Consider the following 27812-nt stretch of genomic DNA (forward strand, 5'->3'; position numbering starts at 1 on the left):
TGTGTTCCTATATTAAGGGTTGTACGGTAGAACCTGCACTACAGGTTCACCTGGGCCCCTGCATGCTAGCTCCGCCCAGGAGGCGGGGTATAAATATGCGTGGCCTTCAGCTAGCAGCCATTTCGTCAGCTGCTGTAGGAGGCCACACTTCAGAGACTAATAAAGCCTCAGTTTGAATTCAACTTGGTCTCCAGCCAAATTGATCGTGCCTCAATTTATTAGTCTCTGATTCAGAAGATGGACCTCCGGATTAAACCAGATCGACTGCAGCTGGATCCACACGCAAGCGATGCCAGAAAGGACTTTCAGCACTGGCTAGCTTGTTTTGAAGCGTATATCAACGCGGCGCCGACCCCTGTTCCAGAGGCTCAGAAGATTCAAATCTTGTACTCCAGGCTCAGCTCTAAAAATCTTCCCGCTGATCCAGGATGCACCCAATTACGCTGAGGCTATGACGAGACTCAAAGAGAGTTATGAGCAGAAGACGAACACGCTCTTCGCCAGACACGCACTCGCAACGCGTACTCATCTATCTGGTGAGTCAATCGAGGACTTCTGGAGGGCCCTGATCCCACTAGTTCGGGACTGTGACTGCCAGGACGTTGCAGCTAAGGAGCACTCCGATCTCCTTATGAGGGACGCTTTTGTAACTGGGATTGGGTCCGATGTTATCAGGCAGCTGCTCCTAGAAGGCGCCACGCGCGACCTCGCAGAGACTAAAACACTAGCGCTTGCCATGACGGTCGCCCTGCGCAATGTACAGTCCTACGTCCCCAACCGCGCGGCTCACTCCTCCTACGCTTCATGGGCCCCACAGGCAGTCGCCCAGCAGGGGCGCTAACCACCCATTACGCCTGCGCTACGAGCCAGCCAGTGATCTCCGGGGGGCCCCGATATTTTTGCGGCCATCAATGACACCCCCGCCAATGCTGCCCGGCCCGCGCTTACCTTTGTAAGGCCTGCAGGAAGAAGGGCCACTACGCAGCGGTTTGCCAGGCCCACTCAGCGGTAGCGGTCACCCCCACCCCCCCCTGGTCACGGACAATGGCCGCCACCACCCTCCCCTCCTCCCCAGGCCATGTGCGAGCAACGGGCGCCGCCGGGCCACTACGCAGCTCACGTGGTAGTGGTTAAGTCTGGGAAGAGCTCACGTGGTAGTGGTTAAGTCTGGGGAGAAAAATCGAATGGTCGTGGACTACAGCCAGACCATCAACAGGTACACGCAGCTCGACGCGTACCCCCTCCCACGCATATGTGACATGGTTAACCAGATTGCACAGTACCAGGTCTTCTCAACGGTGGACCTGCAATCCGCTTACCACCAGTTCCTCATCCGTAAATCGGACCGGCCATACACCGCCTTCGAGGCAGACGGCCGGCTATGTCACTTCCTTAGGGTCCCCTTCGGCGTCACCAATGGGGTTTCGGTCTTCCAAAGGGAGAGAGACCGAATGGTCGACCGGTACGGCTTGTGGGCCACGTTTCCGTACCTAGACAATGTGACCATCTGTGGCCATGACCAGCAGGATCACGACGCCAACCTCGCTAAATTTCTCCGCACCGCCATTCTCCTCAACCTCGCGTATAACAAGGAGAAGTGTGTGTTCCATACAAACCGCCTAGCCATCCTCGGCTACGTGGTCCAGAGGAGTTCTGGGGCCCGATCCCGACCGTATGCGCCCCCTCATGGAGCTTCCCCTCCCCCACTGCCCCAAGGCCCTCAAACGCTGCCTGGGATTCTTCTCGTATTACGCTCAGTGGGTACCAAACTATGCGGACAAGGCCCGCCCACTCATACAGTCCATTCATTTCCCCCTGACGGCAGTGGCCCAACAGGCTTTCGCCCGGATCAGAGCTGATATTGCCAAAGCTGGAATGCACGCTGTCGACGAAACACTTCCTTTCCAAGTAGAAAGCGACGCATCGGACGTCGCCCTTGCCGCCACCCTCAACCAGGCAGGCAGGCCCGTGCCATTCTTTTCCCACACCCTCCATGCCTCTGAAATTCGGCACTCATCCGTCGAAAAGGAGGCCCAGGCTATCGTTGAGGCTGTGCGACATTGGAGGCATTACCTGGCCGGCAGGAGATTCACTCTCCTCACTGACCAACGGTCGGTTGTCTTCATGTTCAACAACACACAGCGGGGCAAGATCAAAAATGCCAAATCTTGCGGTGGAGAATCGAACTCTCCACCTATAACTACGAGATTAAGTATCGCCCTGGCAAACTCAACGAGCCCCCAGATGCCCTATCCCGAGGTACATGTGCCAGCGCACAGGTTGACCGACTCCGGACCCTGCACGACAGCCTTTGTCACCCAGGGGTCACTCGGTTGTACCGCTTCATTAAGGCACAAAATTTGCCCAACTCCGTCGAGGAAGTAAGGACGATCACCAAGGACTGCCAGGTCTGTGCGGAGTGCAAGCCACACTTCTACCGGCTGGACCACGCGCACCTGGAGAAGGCTTCCCGCCCCTTTGAACTCCTCAGCGTGGATTTCAAAGGCCCCTCCCCTCCTCCGACCGACACACGTATTTCCTCAGTGTGATCGATGAATACTCCCGTTTTCCCTTCGCCATCCCATGGCCCGACATGAGGTCTGCCACCGTCATTAAAGCCCTTAATTCTACCTTCACTCTGTTCGGCTTCCCCGCCTGCATCCACAGTGACAGAGGATCCTCATTCACCAGTGATGAGCTGCGTCAGTTCCTGCTCAGCAGCGGCATCGCCTCCAGCAGAACGACGAGCTACAACCCCTGGGGAAACGGACAGGTAGAAAGGGAGAATGGGACGGTATAGAGGGCCGTCCAGCTGGCCCTATGGTCCAGAAATCTCCCGGCCTCCCGCTAGCAAGAGGTCCTCCTTGATGCACTGCATGCCATTCACTCATTACTTTGCACTGCTACTAACAGTACACCGCACGAACGTCTTTTTGCCTTCCCCAGGATGTCCACATCCGGGGTATCACTGCCAACTTGGCTCACAGCTCCGGGAACCGTGTTTCTCCGTAAACATGTGCGGCTCCACAAGGCGGATCCGTTGGTGGAAAGGGTGCACCTGCTCCACGCAAACCCACAGTACGCCTACGTGGCGTTCCCCGACGGCCGCCAGGATACCGTCTCCCTCAGGGACCTGGCACCAGCAGGTTCCACCCCCACACCACCCCCGGCGCCCCCCTCACCTCCCCCGCCATCACCCCCCCCTAGAACCCTCCGTCCTCCCCCTGCCCACCCCCGGTGATGAAGAGGATTTCGGCATGCTCCCGGAGTCAACTTCGACCATGACAGCATCAACATCGCCGGCTCCACTTCGTCGATCCCCGAGGACGATCAAGGCGCCGGACCGGCTGAACATCTGACCGGCCCACTGGATGACCAGAGACATTTTTTTTCACTGTTCTGTAAATATTAAAGATTGCGAATTGTATATAGTTGTCCACCACCCCCGCCGGGATCAATTTTAACAGGGGGCGAATGTGGTAAACCACTGTGTCCCTATATTAAGGGTTGTACGGTAGAACCTGCATTACAGGTTCACCTGGGCCCCTGCATGCCAGCTCTGCCCAGGAGCCGGGTTATAAATATGCGTGACCTTCAGCTCGCAGCCATTTCGTCAGCTGCTGTAGGAGGCCACACTTCAGATACTAATAAAGCCTCAATTTGAATTCAACTTCGTCTCCAGCCAAATTGATCGTGCCTCAATCCCGACAGTGCAGAAGGAGGCCTTTCAGCCCATTGAGTCTGCCCTAACCTTCTGAAAGAGCACCGTACCCAGTCCCCGTCCCCAACCCTAAACCCGTAATCTCACATCTTTGGACACTAAGGGGCAATTTTAGCAAGGCGAATCCACCTAAGCTGCTCATATTTGGACGTTGGGAGGAAACTGGAACACCAGGAAGAAATCCATACAGACACTGCGAGAATGTGCGACCTCCAAACAGACAGTCAACCAAGGCCGGAATTGAGCCCAAGTCCCAGGTGCTGTGAGGCAGCAGTGCTAACCACTGTACCACCAGTTTGCCTGGTCTGATGTGGTAAAACCACTGCAATTCTGTAAGGAGATGCGGCAAAGATAAGAATTATCTCTTTTGACGGGTCAGAATGAACCAAGAGACTGGATAACTGCAAAGCTAATTTAACCTGTTCAAAGATTTCTTTCTGATGCTCTCTCTAATATCAACTCTGGTGCTTCTTGAACAGTGTGCGTACAGGTACCAACAATGTAGAAAGATTAGAAATAAATCTTACTTATTTATTTTCCATTCCTCAAAAATATTTCAATTCTGACATTTTTGGGGGCAGGTGGTGCCTCAATTGCTTTTACCTTCTCCATAGCGTGTAGCCCTTGGGCATCGACTCAACCTTAAGTATGACACTTAGAACGTACATTTTTCCAGATTCAGCCTTAATCCGGCATCCTTGAATCTTTTAGAAACTTTGTCGAGATTTGAGATGTGCTCCTCTTCGGACTGTTAGCAGAGAGACAACCACCTTGTGTAGGTCCTATAATAAGCTTTCCATTGCGTGCTGGAAAATTGCTCACGCCTATGAAACTGAAGGATAGTCGGGTATACTGCTATAGGCCTTTGGTGGTATTTATAGCAACAAATTATCTAGATGCCTCGTCTGACTATAATTGTTGATATATATGGCTCATTTTAAGTTTATTGTAAGTTAAACCTCCTGGTAATTTACCATATAAATCTTCAATTCTTGGTATTGGGTATTGATCCAATTTTGTCATCCGATTCACAGTTAATTGATAGTACCCACATATCCTAATTGTTCTATCTGGCTTAACTACTGGCACAATGGGAACCACCCACTCCGAAAAGTGGACAGGCGTGATGCTAGCCGCTTGGGTTCATATTCATGTAAGGCAAATGATATGGGTCGGGCTTTGTAAAACCTGGACATGGCCTTAGGATCCATGTAAGTCCTTGATTTTAGGCCCTGTATCTTGTCTAATTCGTCTTGGAAAACTTTCTGTTTTTTTTAAAGACGTCATGAAAACGTCCTTCATTAATTTTAAAGGTTTCTCACTAACTTAATATAATTTGGCAAAGCCAATCTTGACCCATCAGACTTAGCCCTTGGCCCCACTGCCCACTACTATTAGATACAGTTGAGCTGACTGATACTGGTAGCTTATAGGCTTTATGGTTGTTCCTAAGATCCTTGAAGCTTTCCCAGTATTTATGGCTAACCTGGCTGTCGTGCTTCTAACTTTGGGGCTGGACCCCACCTTGTAAATAACAATATGTTTGTTCACCTACAACTGTAGCAGAGGCACCATGTCCATCTCCGTTCTGAGTAACTGACCATTTACCATCAACACAATCTTAATTGAGGCTGCCTTGCCCAACTTAATGTTGTAAAACCTGTATACTTCAGGGATATTCTCAACACTGCATTGGAGTCAGAATTGTTTTGTTGTTGTTGATCCCCCACCCCCCAGTAAGCTCTGTTTAGCTCTGCACTGTCTCGGAATGTGCCCTCTCTTATTGCAGCCATAACATACAGCTTCACTGAATTTGTATCTCTCCTTGGGGTGATTTCCCACACACCGGTAGCGTACTTCATTAATCCTGGTCTGTGGACCAAATTCTCTATTCCTCTGCACTCCCTTTTGTTCTGATCCTCTTTGCTGGTTACTTTCTTCGCCTTCAACCCTGACATCATGACTACCAGTGGCTTTGTGTCAAACTTGGTGGACCTCGCCTTTTGCATACTTTGCAGTTCCATCGCCCCCCTTTCGGCCCTTTCCATAGCCTCTAATGCCTTCTTTATGGTAATCTCTGCTAGTAATTTCTTTTGTATATGTGTGCGTTAACACTACAGACTAGCCTGTCTCTCAAATGTCGTTGAATGCAGACCAAACTCGCTGTCTTCAGCCGATTGTTTTAGACACATCATGAACGTCATGACACATCATGATGGTCTTATTTATGGGGAGAAGGCAGGAGAATGGGGATGAGAAAAATATCAGCCATGATTGAATGGCAGAGCAGACTCGATGGGCCGAGTGGCCTATTTCTGCTCCTGTGTCTTATGGTCTTATGAATGCTGATATCTTCTCCTTTTCATCAAATCGAATTTGTAACAGGAGATAATGTCCCTTGACTAATTCCACTAGCTCCTTTGGAGTCGGGGCTTCTGGAGAAGCCAGGCTCCTTATCAAGTTATAGGTCAGTGCCCCACAGGGTGTTAATAGGATTATAATAATAACCTTTATAATAATCTTTATTGTCACAAGTAGGCTTACATTAACACTGCAATGAAGTTACTGTGAAAATCCCCAGTCGCCACATTCCGGCGCCTGTTTGGTACACAGAGGGAGAATTCAGAATGTCCAAATTGCCTAACAGCATGTCTTTCAGGATTCTGGGAGGAAACCGGAGCATCCGGAGGAAACCCACGCAGACACGGGGAGAACGTGCAGACTCCGCACAGACAGTGACCCAAGCCGGGAATCGAACCTGGGACCCTGGCGCTGTGAAGCAACAGTGCTAACCACTGTGCTACCATGCTGCCCTCTCTGTGCCAAAAGGGGGTGATGGAACTGCAAAATGTGCAAAAGGCGAGATCCACCACGTTTGACATATGGCTTTATAAATGAACAAAACTGTTTACTAATTAACTAAAACACTAAAGGGTTTCCATAATGTAATGTTACCGTTGGATATTACGGCTTAAACAAACAACTATGGTTAACTTTTACTAACTACTGTTGGCGTAGGAGCTGCTCGATATGAGACTGTCCTCTGTGTACTCTGTGCTTGTAGTCCAGATTCTGTCTTTGTGTGCTGTCCAGTAGATGACCCCCTATCTCCATGTGGCCTGTCTTCCAGTAATTTATTCCTGTCACCAGGCCACCTGTGGTCGGATGCTAGAATCTCAGTCTATGCACCTACCTTTACTTACAGTTCAGTTATTAAATTATACACAAATGATATTCTACATATAATTACAGTGCCCGGCCTGCTAAATGAATGCAAATAGGTCTACTGACCCATTTGCATCTTTCTGCTGACATGGGTCATGAACCTCGATCTTGACGCCAGTGGGGGCCTGGAGCATGGGAAACGTCTTCACAACCGCTGGATTCTCTGCCTTACTGGGAACTCCACCACTGGCGACGTGAGGTGGAGAATTTTACCCATGGTTTCCACACAAGGTCTGCTCTCCTGATTTCTGTCATAGTCGGAAGGCAATCTGATTAATCCTCATTGACAAATGGAGTATCTTGAAAGACTGGTGACCACCAAGTAGACTAAAGAACAAATGGTTTATTAAGGCGTCCTTTCACAAACAGGTAGAGAACACGTGACATGCCTGATCACATGTACTTGCACAGGATTGGAGAAACGAGTAGAGAGCATGTGACATGCCTGAGCACACTCAAAGTGAGTTTGACCTTGTTGGATACAGTGACTTGCTTTTAGATGAGGCATGTATGGAACATTGAATTTTCAGTATTCTTCAGCTCTGCTTAGTCTGAATTGGCCAGGTTAACCTCTGATTTCAGATCTAAAACAATTATTTAAATTGATTAGAAACTGTCATATTTTACAGAGAAATAGACACCTCTTCCTGAGTGCTTCGAGTTTTCTGTTACTACTTGTGGCAACTTACAGTGGTCTCCTAACCTTCTTTACATTGGCCATGTTAGCAAATTAACCTGGAACTGATGAAACTTGAGTGCATAGGGAGAAATCTATCCTGTTAATTGAAGGTTCGAAAAGCAGAGGACACCGATTTAAGGTGGTTGGAGAAGGAAGCAATGGTGATCTGAGGAAACGCATTTTTGCGCAGCACATGGTTAGGATTTGGAATGCACTGCTTGAAAGTATGGAGGAGGCATTTAAATCGAGACCCTCAGAAGAGAATTGGATAACTATCTGAAGCGAACAAAATTGCAGAGCTAAAGAGAAAAGAGCAGGAACCTGGGGACTGGGCGAGTTGCTCTTCCTGGGGATCGGCACTGACATGAATGATGAAATAACCACCTGTGCTGTAATTATTCAGTGGTTCTATGGATTAGAGAAGCAAGGTGAGGAGGAGAACAACTGCAGAGTACCAGGTATCTGAAGTAAGGGGAATATAACTGAGAGGAACGTGACTAATAGGCATCCATTTATTCTTTCTGTAAATAGTGGATTTCTGTGGCAACAAGAATCTGGATCTCTTGGGAACATGAAGTGTGATGCAAGTGTTTCTAGACCTTAAATGTTGTATAAGTGTTAATTTTTAGTCCTTACAGAAGATCAAAAGGCTGGAATTCTCCATTTTGCAGATGATGTGCTCATTGTACATCAATTGTTAAACATAATTATTCAGCGACTACCAAAGTCAAGACAGTGCTTCATTAATAAATTCTGAGACTCTCCCATTACATTAGGCATTAAAGCCCACTTCTAAATGACCAGGGTTTAATGAAGCCTATTTGTAAAATACTTGTTTTGCGTGAGTACTCCTGATAAGTACCGAAAAATGGTGGGATTAGTAATATGCTCTTCGGTTATTGTGCAACTTGTAAAAGACCTGAGTGTCAATGAACTGCAGGCTTGAGTGAGTTATGATTTGACTTTCTACATGTGTGAAGCCTAACATGACTAATGTAAATTCTTTTGAGTGTCTGCATCCAGCTGGAAACTAACACCGCATTGTTCAAATGAATCCTGGAATGCTGTCTGCTGCTGTCAGCAGAGAAACATTTTCTGCACATGACTTATCAGGTTTGATTTTTGCTCCATGAGAAATACTATTGGGGAGGGGTATGGAGGGGCGGGGAGGTAATCAACCACACTAAGAAAATGGAGGGGAGGAAAGAATTTACAAAGAATGTGATGGGAAAGGATCCACGCAGCAGTGCTTTTACTAGAAAAAAGAACCTCTATAGCTCTTGCGTGAATACCTTTTTTGTTCATGTTCTATTTGTGATTGCGCTCGCTGGACTGCACAAATCCGAGGGTACGCAGCAAATGATTAGAGGTATAGATTGCTGAGAAGCAAGTCTTGTGTGCAAAGGCTTGCGAACAATCTGGTTCTGGTGAGCAGTCTTGGTTTTAAGCTCTGCTGCTAGTGTAGTGATCGCAATGTGACTGCTGAGTCTTTCACATTGTGTCACTATTGCGTTATGAACTTCTCTAGGCACATTGCAAGGCTATATGGAGGATGTTGTCTGATCGCTGGATGGTGCTTGGATAACTAGTCCTAAAAGAACCTCCTTGCACAGTCACCCCGTGTATGTGTGACTTTCACCCCTACAACCCAAAGATGTGCAGGGTAGGTGGATTGGCCATGCTAAATTGCCCCTTAATTGGACAAAAAATAATTGGGTACTCTAAATTTTTATTTAAAAAAACTTCTTCCAGTTCAGCTTTAATAAGTACATTATATTTTTATTATAACGCCCATTTTCCTTGGTGTTCTCGTAGTGTAAAGAGGTTAATGTTAAATATGTATTTGGCCAGTTCACATTTGATGATATAAGATCACATGACAACACAGTATACTGCAGGATGGTTCTGTGTGAAGTCCCATGTTAAACCTTGTACTGGAAATAGCTAAAAGAATCAACAGCCTTGCCTTTGGCAGTCTCTATCGATCCTTACCGAGGACAACTTAAGCTTTTAACCCATTAGTATTATAATGTGAGTGTTCAGCATAGCAAGAGTTATGTGGGACTAGTAAACAATACCATCCAGAGTGTGATGCAGAGAGACTTGTGAGACCGGATATTTGTATGTAGAGACTAGTGTAGAAGTCGACATGAAGTTAGCTTCTAGTCGGGGCAATAGTCTGTCCATGTGTGTATAATTATGTGTTATCAATAAACACTATTGTTCAACCTTTCAAGCCTCTGAACCTTTTTGTGGGGCCTACTGAACAAATCTGTACATTCCTGTAAGAAAAATCCTCCTCTCCACCCATCTGGTAACTATTGCATGGTCAGATTCATTAGTGGTTTAAAAAATGGAGTTTGCCTATGTTTGAATGTGTGGGAATGCACAATGGGCTGTTTGTTCCACTTCAGCTTCTCGGTTCTGCTAAGATTCATTGTCCCAGTTTTGCAACCAGGAGCAGGGCAGCGTTTCCAATAGTAAGAGTTTTAACTTGAGTTTTTAGATAGCCTCGGAGAGTGATTGAAATAGCATATTATCTGCTCCATTTGGACTGTTTGAGCCCCCAAAATAAATTGAAAGTATCCCCAAGTTTGTTTGGTTGTACCTGTGTGGGATGGCTGTGCCTTTTCTAGTGGCAGTTGTCTAGTTTACCGAGCAGTTTAAGTTTGGAGTTAGGAATCTGTCAGCTGATCAGGCGCATACTATTGGGACAAGAATCTGATTACAGTCAAGAAACTGGAGATTCAAAGGACCAGTCAGGATCGTCATAGTGTTCTGTTAAAAATGAAGTTGTAAAGGGAGATTCTTTGAAATATTCATCAAAAGTGAAGTGAGGTGAATTGATTAGTTTTTTTTTTACAACTGCTATACAAATAAGGTGAAAAGGTAAATGTCATGGCAGTTATGATGGACAACTTTAGCAAGGGACCGGGAAGAATGGTTGCCTGTGGCCAGGATAAAAGCAGTTCAAGCTTTTTTTCACTCAAGTTATGTTTAGAACTCTGATCACTCAAAGTTATGAGCAGAGATAAAGTTGACTCAGAATGTTTCAGACTGATACTGATCTCAGTGCTATAGGCAGGATTTTCAAAAAGACATCAGAACGGAAAGCATGATCAAATCATGATAGCTTCAATCATACTTTAAGGGAGGAAGATGAGTGAGATCTGAAGCACACATTACTGCACTGGCTCAGGTGGAAGGATTAGAAGAGTGAAAGTGCGGTTGCACCATGGGAAAATTGTAACCAAAAGAGAATTTACATTTATAGAGCAGCACCTTTCACGCTCTCTCAACATCTCCAAATGATTTCCAGCCAATGAAAAATATTTTAACATTTCCCTGAAGTGCTACAAACTGTTCTATTTGGCTTGTGATTGATGGGTCGCAGAATGTGACTGATTTGTTAGAAAGATACAGCACAGTAGGAGACCATTCAGCCCACCATGCATGTGCCAGCTCTTTGATATAGCTTTCTGACTCATCCCAATTCCTGCTCTCTCTGCATCAGTCCACAAATTCTTTTTCCCTTCAGGTGTTTTTCCAATTTTCTTTTGAAAGTCACTGTTGAAGCTGCTTCCACCAGCCTTGCAACAGCACATGCCAAATCTCAACAATTCACTTTTTTCAACAGCAAAAATATGTTCTCTTGTTGCCTCAGTTCCTTTGCCAAGTATCCTGCTGTGTCCTGTGGGCCAGGATTTTAAGGACCTCTGTTCTCTAATCCACCAGGTTTACCAGCATGTGGCAACTCTTAAGGCCACAATATTTAGGTTGGCGGGCGAAGGTTGGGGACTGGTGAGAGCCCCAGCAGGCTTGCATTAGTTTCTGATGGGTAGGTATTAGGCCCTCTGGCCTCCACACCTCTTGTTCCCCTGGATCCTCCTCCCCTGCCCACCAAGAGACACTCCGTAGTTACTTGCATCCTGGGATCCCAGCACTTTGCTCTGTGGGACGCTGGTGTGGCCCCAGAAGTGGTCACTGTTCCTTGTGGTGTGGCTAACAATTCAGCTGGAGGTGGAGCAGCTGTCAGGAGCAAGGTTAGGTTCCCCGCTAACCTTTTAGGTGGCTGGGAAGCTGCTAAGTTAAAAGTTTCTGTCCCGGGTACCCGATCATTCTGTCACTGGAAATAGTACTATCCATGATTTTGAAAATTTAGCAAAATTCACAGGAAACTTTCTCAGCTCGAAGGGGAACAACCCCGACTTCTCCAAGCTCTCCACATAACTGCATCCCCTGAACTGGCACCATTCCAGTAAACCTCTTCTGCACCCTGTCCGAGGGATTTCAAACCACTCTGATACTCGGTGCCTTGGATTGAACACAACTTTTGCTGAGGTCTAACAAGTACTTTTTAATGTAAAGTTTCTGCATAACTTCCTTGCTTCTATGCTTTCATCAGAAATCCAAGGAGTCATTTTTTTAAAAACAGCCTTCCCAACATCTGCCACCAACTATGATTTTTGCACATGCACAGCCGGGTCACTCCTGTTCCCTCAACCCCTTTCAAAATGTCTTCATCTAGTTTATCCTGCCTTTTACCTCGTTCTCCCTGTCAAATTAACTGGTTTGTAACCATGGTGTCTAATTTGACTCCGATGAGCTTCCCGCTACATATTCGTGCCACCACTAAGACCACCTATTTCCTTCTCATCGCAACATCCAACTTCAGCTGTGTCTTGGCTAATTGCTGCTGAAACCTTCATTAATACATTTTTTACCCCTGGAATTTATTACTCAAAGGCTTTCCAGCTGGTTTCCCACATTCTACCCTTTTAAACTTGAGATTGTCCAAAAACTGTGCTCCCCATATCTAAATTGATATCATGTCCTGTTCACCGATCAACCCTGTGCTTGCTGACTCATCTTGGCTCCTGATCAAGCCATTTCTTGACTTTAAAGTTCTCAGTCTTGTTTGTAATTGCCTTATGGCCTTGCCCAGCCCGGGTCATGTGCCGGCAACTGCTGGTGTTGCAGGTAGGCCAAGCAGAAGGCATTTGACGATGGACCTAGACATTCCAGCAAGTCGAAGATCCTGCTGGGGTTAGGTTTACAGGCCCCAGTGGGTTGAGGGGTGGGGGGTGGTAGGAGGATGGATTTGGAATGGTAAAACTGGGGTGGGGTCTCTGATTGATACCCATCGCCCTCAAGCATCGGCAGGCTGGTCAGTGAGGTACACCTTTCACTGACCAGCCCACCGATCCTGGAGGGCGATGGGTGGCAGTCCACCTGATACTGCATCAGCTGCCTATAAAATCATGAGGGGGCATGTGGACCAGCAGCGGGTACATCGCTAATGGCATGTTGCCCCATTTTATGGGTCCATCTGCCTGTTTTCCTGCCTGCGGGTGGCCTGTAAAATTCAGTCCAATATCCCTTTATCTTGTTTTATACTGCTCCTTGGGACTTTGTTAAAGGTGCTTTAAGCTATTAAAATTCATTTGTGACTTGACTGTTTTTACCAGTGTAGCTATGACCTCTTGAAGCCTTATTATCCTCCTCTTTGTTAATAACCTATGAGTTTTGTTTCCTTTGCAAGCTTTGGCAGCTTACTCTGGATACTCAACCTCAGACTGATATCTCAAAAAGCAATGATACTAATACGGACCCCGTGGGGTGCACCAGTATATACTTCCCTCCAGTCTGGATAGCAACTGTTCAGGGTATTCTTCAAACTTGATGTGATGGTCAGAGGGGATTAATTCACTTGAAGTGAAAGGTTGGAGCTGAGGAAGATATTTTGCAGATTAGGAGAAATAATTATAATCTATTGAAATGTGCAGAATTGAAAATGTTGTTTGTGCATAAATATTGAAAGCTATTTGGAAGTATTATTCTGAATAAAGACAAAAAAAAATTTTCATTTATCCTCCAGTTCAGTTTTTATGACTCACACCCAGCATGTAGAATACTCATTGTACCTTTTGGCTAAAACTGGAATGACTGTACATTTAACCAATGATTATCTGGTTTCTAATTTGCTTACGGTTAAATTCCAACACATTCCTAGATCATGAACTGTAAATAAGCCGATAACCATTTCTTTTGTAGACTGTTCCATAAATTGTCTGTTAAGCAGGAAAGTGCAGGGCGCAATCGAACCAAGGGGGAACAATGTCCCAATACCACGCATTTCTCCGTGCTCACAGTGCCAAAAATCACAACGCTATCCAACATGGCTCTGGTAGATATGGAGCCTCATTGGGGAACTCACAGCAGAAGCCGCACTTTGTCTCGTATCCTGCACTGAGGTGCCCCGCTCGCCGAAACTCCTCAGTACAAGTAAATAGCGTCCCGATCTCTCGATACCCTGATGTGACCCCCAACCCCCTCCCCCCAGCCCCAACTCACTGTAAAGGGGTCTCCAGGACCCCCCCAGCCCGATCAGCACCATGCACAAAATGCCAGCTTGGCAACTTGGTAGTGCTAGGCTGGCACCCAGGTGGCACTGACATGGTGCTATTCTGGCAGTGCCAAGGTACCACCCTGCCCAGAGGGCATGTACTTGGGGGGCCTCCAATCCCTTCGGAGACCGCCATGAATGCTGATCCATCTGGTGCCCATTTATGGAGACCAGTACTGAATGGCGCTCCCCGAGGTCTCCAAGGTGAAGGGGATAGATCCCAACTTCTCGGTTACCTCAGTGAACTGCACATTAATGCGATATTAGCTGCCTGGCTATCAGGTGCAGATTTGCCAAAAAGTGATCCCGCCCACATTGGCGGGCTTCACTTTGCAGCATCTCACGAGATCATGTTGGATGTCCCCAGCAGGGTCTCCCGGCGATCTACCGGCAGTAGACCACAGAACAACGTGGCCGGTAGATCACGCCCACAGTGTGGGATTAATTAAAATGGATGGGTAGATTGAAATCTGCTCCACCAAATTACTGCACAGGCAGTAAAAGCAAAAATTCTACCTATGAAATCTTAATCAAAGAATGCAATACTTTGTTTTGTCCTCCGTTTTTTGGTGTTCATCATTTCTGTCTTGTGCGCACTCCTGTGTTTCTCAGATTGTTTTTCCTCTTTTGTGATCTTTACTCTTGCTATTTTTCTTTTTCCTCTCTTTCGCATCTCAATTTTTCCCACTTCTCACCTAGTCTACGAACAACAGCAATATATATAAAAAAAGCCATCTGTGTTCATTATGATCTTGACACTTGTCTTCCAGATGATAGAATATAAAAAGAAGCTCGGAGACCAGTTTTCTGAGCTATCAGCAATATATAACCGATATTGGTTGTCGGATCACACAATTTCTCAAGTTTAAAACTTCCTGAGCATTATTTTTTAATGTGATGGAAAATGATTTTTTAAAATACCACATCAGTCATTTTATCATGTTCTTGCTTACAATATTGAAAATCCTGTCACCTTTTTAAACACAGAAATTGTAGTAGATGTGGAATCACCTTAGTATATTTCATAAATATAAAAGATATTTTCTCTGCAGTTTATGCCAGTTATAATTTTTGCTTATCTCTTGCCAAGAGAATTTCTTGTCAGAAAGGCTGAAAGAAATATTAATTATTGCCACGTTCACCTATTTTATCACCATTCTTCTGCGCCATACATTGCTATTCATTTTTTGTAATGCGTTTGCCCACGTCTGTTGCCATTTTTCTAAACAAAAATGTTTGCAGGAGCAGAGATTTTTATTTAAAGCATGCCAACCAGCTTCGGGCATCATTCTGTACCTCTAAATGACCCAGCAGTGTCCCCAGTCGCAGTAAGAGCTACAGATAGTTATTGCAAAAGTGACTAACATATTTACAATGTCAATCTATAGTGAAGCTATGTTATTCTCACTTCCTCCTTAAGCACCATTTCCACAGACGTGAAGTAACAAGAATTGACAGGCCACCATTTCTCAAATAAATGAGCATGTACATCTATTCTTGTTTTCCAGATTGCGATGTGAAATATGCACAAAAGAATTCATTTTCGGTTGCTAGATAGCATCATTCTTATGATTTTGAAAATGGATGCTTGAAGACAAGGAATGTGCAAATCATCATTACTGAAGCAGTTCTCACTGGAATTGAAATAATAATTAAAGCTGGTTGAACAGTCATTGTGCATACAAATAACTCTCATTATTTCCCACTAATAAACATTAATGAATAGGTTTCGTTAGTGAATGATATGGGCGGATTGAAGAATAGAGGGTCATTTCTGTTGCCGTTAATGAATAAGTTTCATTGATGAATGATGTGGGCGGACGGAAGAATATAGGGTCATGTCTGTTGACATTAATTAATAGGTTTCATTAGTGAATGATATGGGCAGACATAAGAATAGTGGGTCATGTCTGTTGGCATGACAGAGTTCATCATATAATTTAATGGAAATTGCCTGGCTGGGGATAAGCTGTTCTGTCTCCAATAACTCCCACCCAGGGATAAGGTTAAATAGATTTTAGTTTCCTTTATTTTTGAGATGTGGTCACTGCTGCTGTGGCTCCATTTATTGCCCACCCCTGGTTGCGCTCACAAGGTGGTTGTGGGCTTTTTTCTTCCTGATGTTAACAGTGCTTCCTTAAAGAATTTCAGGATTTTGACCTAGCAAGGATGAAGAAATAATGGTGTGTGTCCAAGTCCAGATTGCTCCCCATAGTACTGCTGCGTTTGTCTGTTTTGCAGATATGTAATGGGAATCTGTTCATTATCATTGGTCATTTTAATCGATGAGGATTCAATTCATATATTTCACATTGTGATGCTTCTCATTTTTGACCACATTGATTTGTTTTAAAATAAATGGATCGATGCCTCTTTTAAAATAGAAGACAGAACATGTCACATGAATTTGTTGAGTGTTTGTGGGCTATTATTGTAAGGAATACTTTCTGGCCTTGTAATGCATGCAGTTACTCTTGGATTGAAGAATAGACTGATTTTCAATGCACCGGAATACCTCAGACTCCACTAATTCAAGAAGCCATCAGTAACCTTTCAACCAGAAGCTCACTGCAAAGTGGCATTGATAGAAGTCAATAACTGTATGCAACATGGAACAAACGGAGTTTCTTCCAAATGAACCCTGGCAAAATGTGAAAAATCTGAAAAGACTTTTTTTCCCCTGCGACTTTAATAAATAATGCAAAGCAATAACATCGAATGGACTGGAACAGTGATAAATAAGGGATACACTTAGAAGGTGCTATTCCTAACCATTTGTTCCCTCAACAAAGAATTTATTCAGCCCAGTGACTCCTGATGGAAATGGCACAATGAGGGCCTAAGGTGAACCTCTATTTTCTTGTATTTTTTCTGATGCAGCATTGCATTCAATGTTGACTATGACAGTACTTTAACATTTTATGTACCCAGCATTTGAACATCTTGTACTTCAGACAGAAAATGGCTCCCCACCACGATAACAACCTTGAAGTTCAGTGCTCGGTTACAGGTCTATGATAAATTTGAAGTATTTACAGGCAGCTTCTCAGCTGTTGTGATGAGATTAGGTCACTGACAGTTTTCGATGGATTCGGCTATTTCCTAGGTTTTCAGATCGGCTGCAACCTCCGGTTCAAATAAGTTTTAAATTTCCCCTGGAAAGCCACTGCTATTATCTAGTATGCAGCAATATCATGAATTATTCTCACATTTTGGTGTTTCAATTCTTTTGAACAGCAGCAGTAGGTTAGTGAGAGTCGTCTGAGATAACTAGTGAGGACTTGGGGATTATTCACAATGCACAGAAATTCATTTTTTATTGTGGATCCCTTAAAAAGATACATGTTGGTAAGATCTACCAATGCCTGTCGCAGATCATCTGTCCATGACAGTGGCAGGAGGAGTAACCGCCGCACAGTCCTTGTGGAGATGAAGTCCCGTCTTCACATTGAGGATACTGTCCATCATGTTTTGCAGCACTATCATCGTGCTAAATGGGATATATTCAGAACGGATCTAGCAACTCAAGACTGGGCATCCATGAGGCCTCGTGGACCATCAGCAGCAGCAGCAGAATTGTATTCAACCACAATCTGTAACCTCATGGACCGGCATATCCCTCACTCTATCATTACCACCAAGCCAAGAGATCAACCCTGGTTCAATGAAGATTGCAGGAGCAACACCAAGCCTACCGAAAAATATGGTGTCAATCTGGTTAAGCTACAACAGAGGACTACTTGCATACCAAACAACATAAGCAGCACATGATAGACAGAGCTAAGCGATCCCACAACCAACGGGTCAGATCTAAGCTCTGCAGTCCTGCCATATCCAGTCGTAAATGGTGGTGGGCAATTAAACAACTCACTAGAGGAGGAGTCTCCACAAATATCCCCATCCTTAATGATGGAGAGGCCAGCACATCCATGTAAAAGACAAGGCTGAGGCATTTGCAGTAATCTTCAGCCAGAAGTGCCAAGTGGATAATCCACCTCGGTCTCCTCCAGAAGCCCCAAGCAACACAGATGCCAGTCTTCAGCCAATTCAATTCACCCCACGTGATTCTCCTCAAGAGAAGGCTGAAGGCACTGGCTACTGCAAAGGCTATGGGCCCTGACAATATTTTGGAAATAGTACTGAAGACTTGTACTCCAGAATTTGCCGCACTCCTAGCCAATCTGTTCCTGTACAGCGACAATACCGGCATCTACCAGCAATGAGGAAAATTGTCCAGGTATGTCCCATAGACAAAAAACAGGACAAATACAAACCAGCCAAATACTGCCTTATATCGGTCTACTCTCCAACATCAGTAAAGTGATGGAAGGAGTCATCGTCAGCGCTATCAAGCAGCACTTACTTAGAACCTGCTCACTGACGCTCAATTTGGGTTCCGCCAGGTCACTTTGCTTCTGACCTGATTATAGTCTTGGTTCAGACATGGGCAAAAGAGGTGAGGTGACAATATTTGATCGAGTATGGCATCAATGTGCCCTAGCAAAACTGGAGTCAATGGGAATCAGAGGGAAAACCACAGCTAGCTGGAGTCATATCTGGCACAAAGGAAGATGGTTGTGCTGGTTGGAGGTCAATCATCTCAGCTCTAGGATATCACTGCAGGAGTTCCTCAACTGCAGGAGTTCTTCAGGGTAGTGTCCTAGACCCAACCATCTTCAGTTGCTTCATCTTCTTTCCAACATATGGCCAGATGTGGGGCTGTTTGCTGATGATTGCACAATTCAGCACAATTCGTGACTCCTCAGACACTGAAGCAGTCCATGTTCAATGCAGCAAGGCTGGACAATATCCAAACTTGCACTGACAAATGTCAAGTAACATTCAAGGTTCAAGTCCAGGCAATGACCATCACCAATGAAAGAGAATCAAACTATCGCCCCATGACATTCAATGGTATTACCATCACTGAATCCCCCACTATCAACATCCTGGGGGTTACCATTGTCCTGAACTTGAACTGAACTAGCCATTTAAATACTGTGGCTAGAAGAGCAGGTAAGAGGCTAGGAATCCTGCGGCGAGTAACTTACCTCCTGACTCTCCAAAGCCTGTCCACCATCTACAGCGTGCAAGTCAAGGAATACTCTCCACTTGTCTGAATGAGTGAAGCTCCAACGATACTCAAGAAGCTCAACACCATCCAGGACAAAGCAGCCCGCTTGATTGGCACCCTTTCCACAAATATTTACTCCCTCCACCACCGATGCACAGTAGCAGCAGTGTGTACCATCGACAAGATGCACTTCAGGAACTCACCAAGCCTCCTTAAGCAGCATCTTCCAAACTCAGGAGCACTATCAACTAGGAGGACAATGGCAGCAGATACATGGGAACACCACCACCTGGAGGTTCCCCTCCAAGTTACTCACCATCCTGATTTGGAAATATTAAGCTGTTTTTTTTAACTGTTGCTGGGTCAAAACCCTGGATCTCCCTCCCTAATAGCACAGTGTATGTACCTGCACTACATGGACTGCAGCTGTTCAAGAAGGCAGCTTACCACCACCTTCTCGAGGGCAATTAGAGATGGGCAACAAATGCTGGTCTAGCTGGTGAAGTCCATATCCTGTAAATGAATAAAGGAATAAAAATGGTTATGTATGAATCTCATGAGCTTGCCCCTTGAGATCAGAGTGAGGCCTGAAGTGTTCATTCCTTGCAATGAGTTTTGTATTTTTATTCATATACATTCAGTTGGGGAAACAGTTGAAGGGACTTCAGATGAGTGTTATCATTATATGAGTGTAAGTAGCCCTCCAGCAATTTGAAGATGTGTTGGACTTCACATTGGTACATTGGAAACATGTAGACCTTTGCATCAAAAAAAAAGATACCATCGGCAAGCAAAGCTTAACTTATTTTAAATTATGTATAGGTGACATAACTGCAGAGAGTTGACGTTTGTTTTTATTCTGCTGGGCCAGCATTTATTGCCCATCCCTGAGGACATTTAATAGTCAACCAGATTGCTGTGGGTTGGGAGTCACATGTAGGCCAGACTAGGTAAGGACGACTGATTTCCTTCCCTAAAGGAGATTAGTGAACCAGATGGGTTTTTGCAACAATTGACAACGGTTTCATGGTCATCTTTAGACTTTAAATTCCAGGTTTTATTCAAATTTGAATTCAAATTTCACCATCTGCCATGACAGGATTCGAATCCAGGTCCCCAGAGCATGACTCTGGATCTTTGGATTACTAGTCCAGGGACAATACCACTATGCCACTGCCTCCCCTTAAATTATGCTATAGCCAGTAGGGATAAACATGTATGGATTAAAATATAAATTTGCATCTGCATTTCAAAAACTAATAGCTGTGACACAGCAGCTAGTCCCATCAATTCAGTTCCCACCCTTTTGGGTCTTTCTTTGGCATCTTTACCCAGTAGTAAAATATTGGCCTCTTTTAAATTTCATCACTGAGTTGATGGGGAGCTGATCGACTCTTTGGTTCTTTCCAATGTTTAATAATGTACTCATTCACTGGATGTGGGAGTCGCTAGCTAGGCAAGCATTTTGTGGTCCATCCTTAATTGCCCTTGAGAAGGTGGGTGGTGAGCTGAACCCTACTGCAGTCAGTAGTGTAGGCACACCAACAGCGCTATGCGGAAGGGAGTTCCCGGATTTTCACCCAGCTACAGTGAAGGAATGGTGACATAGATCCAAGTCAGGAGGGTGTGTGGGTTGGAAGGAACTTACAGGAACCTGTAGGTGGTGGTGTTCTCATTCACCTTGTCCTTCAAGTTGGTAGATAAAATTTGGGAGGTGCTGTTAAAATAGCTGCAGTGTTGCTGCAGTTCATCTTGTGTATCATGTCAATGGTGGAGCAGGTGAATGTTTTGGATAGTGGATGGGTACCAATCAAGTGGGCTGCTTTGTCCTGGTGGTGTCAGGTTTCTTGATTATTGTTGGAGCTGCAATTGTCCAGGCAAATGTAGAGTGTTCCATCACACTTCTGACTTGTTCCTTGTAGATGGTAGCCAGGCTTTGGGGAATCAGTGGGTTAATTCCCAGCTTCTTACATGTCTTGTAGCCATATCATTTATATGGCTAATCCAATTTATTTCTGGTCAGTGTTAACGCCCAGGATGTTGATATTGAAGTTTGTGCAATGGTAATGCCAAGAGGGTGGTGTTGGATTCTCTATGTTAGGAGATGGTCATTGCTCAGCATGTGTGTGGCACAATTGTTATTTGCAATTAATCAGACCATCTGATTCTTGTTCATATCTCTGACACGGATTGCTCCAGTATCTGAGGAGCTGCAAATGTTACTGAACATTGTGCAGTCATCAGCGAACACCCCCATTTCTGACCTTATGATGGAAGGAGAATCATTGATGAAGCAGCTAAAAATAGTTGCGTTTAGTCCACTACCCTGAGGGATTCCTGCAGTGATGTCCTGGAGCTGAGATGATCGAACCACCACAACCATCTTCCTTTGTGCCAGGTATAATTCCAACCAAGTGGAGAGTTTTTGCCAGATTCCCAATTGAGTCCAGTTTTCCTCAGGCTTGTTGATGCCACACTTGCCTCACCACTGAAATTCAGCTTATTTTGTCCATGTTTGGACCAAGGCTGTAAAGAGGTCAGAGTGGCCCTCAGCGTTGGTGAGCAGGTTATTGCTGAGTAAGTGCTGCTTGATAGCACTGTTGGTGATACCTTCCATCAATCTGACTATCATGTATAAATTGATGGGGTGGTAATTGGCTAGGTTGGATTGGTCCTGCTTTTGCGGACAATTGTCTGGGCAGTTTTCCACATTACAAGTCAATGCCAGTGTTGTAGCTGTACTGGAACAACTTGGCTAGGGCTGCAGCCGCAATGATGTCAGGGCCATAACCTTTGGAGTATCCAGTGCTTTCAGCCCTTTCTTTATCACTCGGTGTGAATCAATTGGCTGAAGGCAGACATCTGTGACGCTGGGGACCACAGAAGGAGGCTCTGATGGCTCATCCATCTGGCACTTCGGGCTTTAGATGGCTGCAATTGCTTTAGTCTTGTCTTTTGCAACATTGTGCTGGGCTTCCTCATTGTTGAGGAAGGAGAGATTTGTGGAGCCTTCTCTTCAGTTCGCTGTTTAATTATCCACCACCTTTTCTGGTTGGATGTGGCTGGATTGCAGAGCTTAGATCAGATGGTTGTGGAATCACAAAGCTCTGCCTATCATTAGCTGCTTATGATGTTTGGCATGCAAGCAATCCTGCGTTGTAGTTTCACCGGGCAGCCGCCACGTTTTTAGGTATGTTTGGTGCTGCTCCTGGCATTCTTCACATCCTGCACTCTTCAGCATTGATACCCTTGACTTGATGAAGGTCAAGTGGGGGATATATTGGGCTTCGAGGTTACAGATTGTGGTTGAATACAATCCACTGCTGCTGATGGACCACAGCACCTCATGGATGCCCAGTCTTGAGTTGTTCAAAATTCATCCCATTTACCATGTTGGTAGCTCCACACAACATGATGGAGGATATCCTCAATGTAAAGGTTGATCTATGGAGTGGGACATGAAAACTGCAGTGGTCATTCATGCCAATACTGTAACGGACAAATGCAGTTAGATTGGTGAGGATGATGTCAAGTTGGTATTGCCCCCTTTTTGTTCCCCCCAGCACCTCCCACAGCCTTGGTCAAGCAGCTATGTCTTTTAGGACTCGCCAGCTTGGTCCAACATTACTCTTGATCTAGTTGCAAGGGTTTACAAATTCAAGTCCTTTGTTATAGAGAAGTTCCTAGCCTTGTGAGAGGATGGGAACTTATTATGTGATCAAACATATTTGTCACATATTTTCTGGATTAAAGATTTGAATAAAATTTATTGAAGGGCTCAAATAAGATTGCAGCAACCTGGTGAGAAAGTAACTTGATTTACTCAGACATGCCAGCTCTTGCAATTTGATCATGACGGACATGATTTCACAATCAAAATCGGCATCTTTGTCGAATTCACAAGAAGGCTGTGGAAACTCTGCATCTTTCATCTGCTGTGGACACTAAACTCACTGCCTCCAGACTCCCTTCAACAGAAAAAGGAACATGTCTGCAATGCAGTTGCTTATTGGTTAGGTGGTAAAAGGTTAAGGAGAATGCGATAACCTGTCACAACACCACTCGCTCTTCATTTCTGCCTCTTTGCATTGGAAAGCAGTCCAGCCTCGTCCTACGCCGTGGAGAGAAGGGTGAGAGGGGGGGAGAGAAAGGGAACTGAGCTGCATGCTTGATGCAGGCCTTGACTGACACTTCTACCAACCTGTGTGTGACTGGGTGCGAGTAGGAAAAGTGAAAGCCCTACTTAACATTTTATGTGATAATGCAAACTCAAAGTTTGGGCTTTTGGGGACATGTTGCTGAGGTAGGTTGATGACCTTTCTGTCTGAGGTTAACTGACACCGACACATAGCAACCTCAGAACTTAAGAAAGCGGAGCAAGAGTAGGCCGTTTGGCCACAGCATTCAATAAGGTCGTGGTTGGTCTGATCTTGGCCCTCACTCCACTTTCCTTCTCTTTCCCCATAACCTGTGACTCGCCTGTATTTTCAGAAGTCTGTCAAACTCAGCTTCAAATATATTCAAAGATTCAACCTCCTTTACCCTCTGGGGGAGATAACTTAAAAGATTCACAATTCTCTGAGAGAAGAAATTCCTCCTCATCTGCATCTTAAATAGGCAACTGCTTAGTCTGAATCCGTCCCCACTTCTAGGTTCTCCCATGAAGAGAAAGCCCCCTCTCAGCATTTACCTTGCCAAACTCCCTCAGAATCTTGCCTACAGAGATACTTTGTTTTTCGGTTTGGGAGATGAGGGCATTGCTGGGTGGAGACAAGGAATACAGTGAAACATTTTGAAAAACTTTAGAGAGGCAGCGTTTAGAGAAAGTTTGGAGAGGGGAGTTGAATTCTGATTTGCCTGACGCTGAGTCCACAATTCTCCCACAATAAGATAGATTGAGAGCTGTATGTTCTTTTTGTTTAATAGAAAATTGAGTTGTGGTGTTTAAGGGGTATGTGAGCTGTTTTTGTGTGTGAAGTCAAAAAGGTTAATATTGTATTCATAATAGAGTTTTATTTTAGAAATATCAAAGCCCCATTTCTTCATTCCCGGAGTGAATCATTATTTCCACACAGTCTTACAAATAAACTAAAACATGGGGGTTTCAGTCCAGTATCGTAGCCACTGTTGGGGTCTAGTCTTGCATCGTAATAACTCCAGGAATCAGTCATGTGAACCTTTTCTGAACTGCCTACAATGCAAGTATATCTCTCCTTAAATAAGATCAAAACTATACAGAGCATTCTAGGTGTAGTCTCACCGATGCCCTGTACAGTTGTAGCAAAACTGCCCTACTCTTGCACTTCTTCCGCATGCAACAAAGGCCAACATGCCATTTACCTTCCTAATCACTTACTGTACACTGACACCCAGATCTCTCTCCAATACTTTAATACTGCACTGTAACCTTTCCAATCAGGAAACATCAGTTGTTCAGAATTTCTTTGAGCAGGCCCACACAACTCTGACTTGACACGCGGGACCATAAAACTATTCAACCCGTCGAGTCTGCTCCGCCATTCAATCATGGCTGATATGTTTCTCATCCCTATTGTCCTGCCTCCTCCCCAGATCCCCTTACTAATCAAGAACCTATCTATGTCTGTCTTAAAGTCACTCAGTAACTTGGCCTCTACAGCCTTTTGCGGCAAAGAGTTCCTCAGATTCAGCACCCTCTGGCCGAAGAAATTTCTCCTCATCTCTGATTTAAAGAATTGTCCCTACTGGTTCTAGTTTTTCCTACAAGTAGAAACATCCTCCACATTCACTATCTAGGCCTCTCAGTATTCTGTAAGTTTCAATGAGATCCTCCTCATCCTTCTAAACTCCATCGAGTACAGACCCAGAGTCCACAACCACTCCTCATACGACAAACCCTTCATTTCCAGGAAAATTCTTATGAACCTCCTCTGGACCCTTCCAAGGTCAGCACATTCGTCCTTAGGTACGGGACCCAAAACTGCACACAATACTCCAAATGGGGTCTGACCAGAGCCTCATTCAGCCTAAGCAGTACTTCCCTGCTCTTGTATTCTTTTTTTTAATGATGAAGTGGAGATGCCGGCGTTGGACTGGGATGGCCACAGTAAGAAGTCTTACAACACCAGGTTAAAGTCCAACAGGTTTGTTTCGAATCACTAGTTTTCAGAGTGCAGCTCCTTCCTCAGGTGAATAAAGAGGTGGGTTCCAGAAACACATATATAGACAAAGTCAATGATGCAAGGCAATACTTTGAATGCGAGTCTTTGCAGGTAATAAATTCAGAGTACCCAAATATTTTTTTCCAATCAAGGGGCAATTTTGCGAGCATGGCAATCCACCTACTGTGCACATCTTTTTGGGTTGCGGGGTTAAATTCACGCAGACAAGGGGAGAATGTGCAAACTCCACACGGACAGTGACCCGGGGCCGGGATCGAACCTGGGTCCTCAGCGCCGTGAGGCAGAAGTGCTAACCACTGCACCACCGTACCACCTTCTGCTCTTGTATTCTAGCCCACTCGGAAGGAATGTAAGCATTGTATTTGCCTTCCTAACTGCCAGCTAAACCTGCATGTTAACCTTAAGAGAATCCTGGGCTCGGATTCCTAAGTTCCTTTGTGCTCAGATTTCCGAAGCCTTTCCCCATTTAGAAAATAGTCTATGCCTCTATTCTTCCTGCCAAAGTGCATAACCTCACACTTTTCCACATTGTATTCCATATGTCACTTCTTTGCCCAATCGCCTAGCCTGTCCAAGACCTCTGCTGCCTCCCGCTTCTTGAATCCAGTCTGTCCCTCTACATACCTTTGTATCATCTGCAAACTTAGCAACAATGCACTCAGCTCCTTCCAGATCATAAATGTATATCTTGAATAGTTGTGGTCCCAACACTGACACCCATGGGACACCACTAGTCACCGGCTGCCATCCTGAAAAAGATCCTTTATCCCCACTCTCTGCCAATCCAGCTTTTATAGATAGTCTGATAGTCCAGCTTCGACTGAAGATGAGGGTAATTAGGTGGGTGGATTGGCCATGCTAAATTGCCCTTAGTGACCAAAAAGGTTAGGAGGGGTTATGGGGTTACTGGGATAGGGTGGAAGTGAGGGCTTAAGTGGGCCAGTGCAGACTCGATGGGCCGAATGGCCTCCTTCTCACTGTATGTTCTATGTTTTGGGCTGATCCAGTGAGAAGACTGAAGGGCAGAAAGGCACAAGGATGATGGAGGAAAACAGGATGGCTAATTAGATAGGAATTAAAATTTAAAATCAAAGCATTTTAAAAAGGTAGGACTCATAGAATCCCTGCAGTGCAGCAGAAGGCCATTTGGTCCATCGAGTCTGCAACAATCCTGTAAAAGAGCACCCTACATAGGCCCACCCTATCCCCATAACCTTACCTGACCTGCACATCTTTGGACATTAAGGGGTAATTTAGCATGGTCAATTCACTTAACCTGCACATCCTTGGACTATGGGAGGAAACCGGAGCACCTGGAGGAAACCCATGCAGACACGAATGTTCAACCTCCACACAGTCTCACAAGGCTGGAATCGAATCCAGGTCCCTAGCGCCATGAGGCAGCAGTGCCAACCACTGTCGTGACGACATTGCCGATATTTCCGAGAAAGGAGAATGTTGTTCAGTAAGTAATCATCACTCTGCTTTCCCCAGCGTGGGCCTGTTGACAGTGCTTGTGCTAGGTCACCGGGAATTATTGTTTTTCCTTAAGATTTTCCCCTTGAGATCAGCATTTTAGTGCAGTACTTTGGAACATGGAAGATACAGGGCATGATTCACCCAAAAAATGACTTATGTCATTTTCGGCGAGTTTCCTGCTGCCCTCGGTCATTTTTTGGGGCCTTGGGGAGTTTCTCCCAGGTCTAGCCCACACTTAGAAATATTTTCAGCAAAAGGGAGCTGACCTAGTTGGCGAGACGGGCTCCTCTGAGATCGGGGTGCCACTTTGAAAGGGTGCCCCGATCTCTAAGTCCTCCACACCTCCCACCCATGGGAAATGCCACCCCCGCAGACATGGGCATTACCTCCCCCCCCCCCCCCCCCCCCCTCAAAGTGAGCACACCCTGCTATGGGGTTGCAGAAGTCCCCCATTTCAAGTTTCCCCTCCAACCCCTTTCAGCATCCCCCCTTTTAGGATCTCCCCTTCACCCCTGAACCTTTATGAAGCTCCTTCATACCTCCTTCACCCCTCCATCCTTCATACCCCCAAAAATCCTTTTCATGGCCTCCCTCAATACCTTACCAATGGCAGTGCCAACCTGGCACCTGGGTAGTGCCCCTGGCACCCTGGCAGTACCAACAGGGCACCCTGGCACTATCTGGGAGGCACTTCATAGTGCCTGGAAAAGTGCTAGGGTTCTGATCTGCCCTGTCCTCAACCATCCTGGTGCTCAAATGGACTACGAGACCCCCAAAGAGTCCATTATGCCTCGTCTCTGCTTGTGGAGACCAGTACAAATTGGCGCCTGGTTGATGCCTCGCCGGTGCGGCGATGACTCCCAGGCACCAGGAGGATGCGGCTGCACAGATTTACTTGAGCCTTTAAATATAATTACCTGGATCACGCCCAATGGGTGACTCGCATGAGGTTTCGCGCCTTGCCCGAAGCCCAATTTGGACCTCTCCCGCAATGCAGCCAACATGCCCAGATCAGCGGCAGGCGTTACGCAGTGGTAGAATAGAGCCCATAGGGCAGCACGGTGGCG

The 27812-nt window shown here is 45.5% G+C and overlaps 1 protein-coding gene and 1 long non-coding RNA gene across 2 annotated transcripts in view; both read left to right on the forward strand.

Moving 5' to 3' along the window:
- clstn2a (calsyntenin 2a) overlaps positions 1-27812 on the forward strand; it is a 1020747-nt gene that overhangs the window by 79788 nt on the left and 913147 nt on the right. The window lies entirely within an intron of this gene.
- Positions 8656-15704, forward strand: LOC140389924 (uncharacterized). Its single transcript, XR_011934511.1, has 2 exons — positions 8656-8738; positions 15540-15704. It is a non-coding gene; the product is annotated as an uncharacterized lncRNA (long non-coding RNA).

Source organism: Scyliorhinus torazame, chromosome 14, assembly GCF_047496885.1.
Source record: "Scyliorhinus torazame isolate Kashiwa2021f chromosome 14, sScyTor2.1, whole genome shotgun sequence".
Lineage (NCBI taxonomy): Eukaryota > Metazoa > Chordata > Chondrichthyes > Carcharhiniformes > Scyliorhinidae > Scyliorhinus > Scyliorhinus torazame.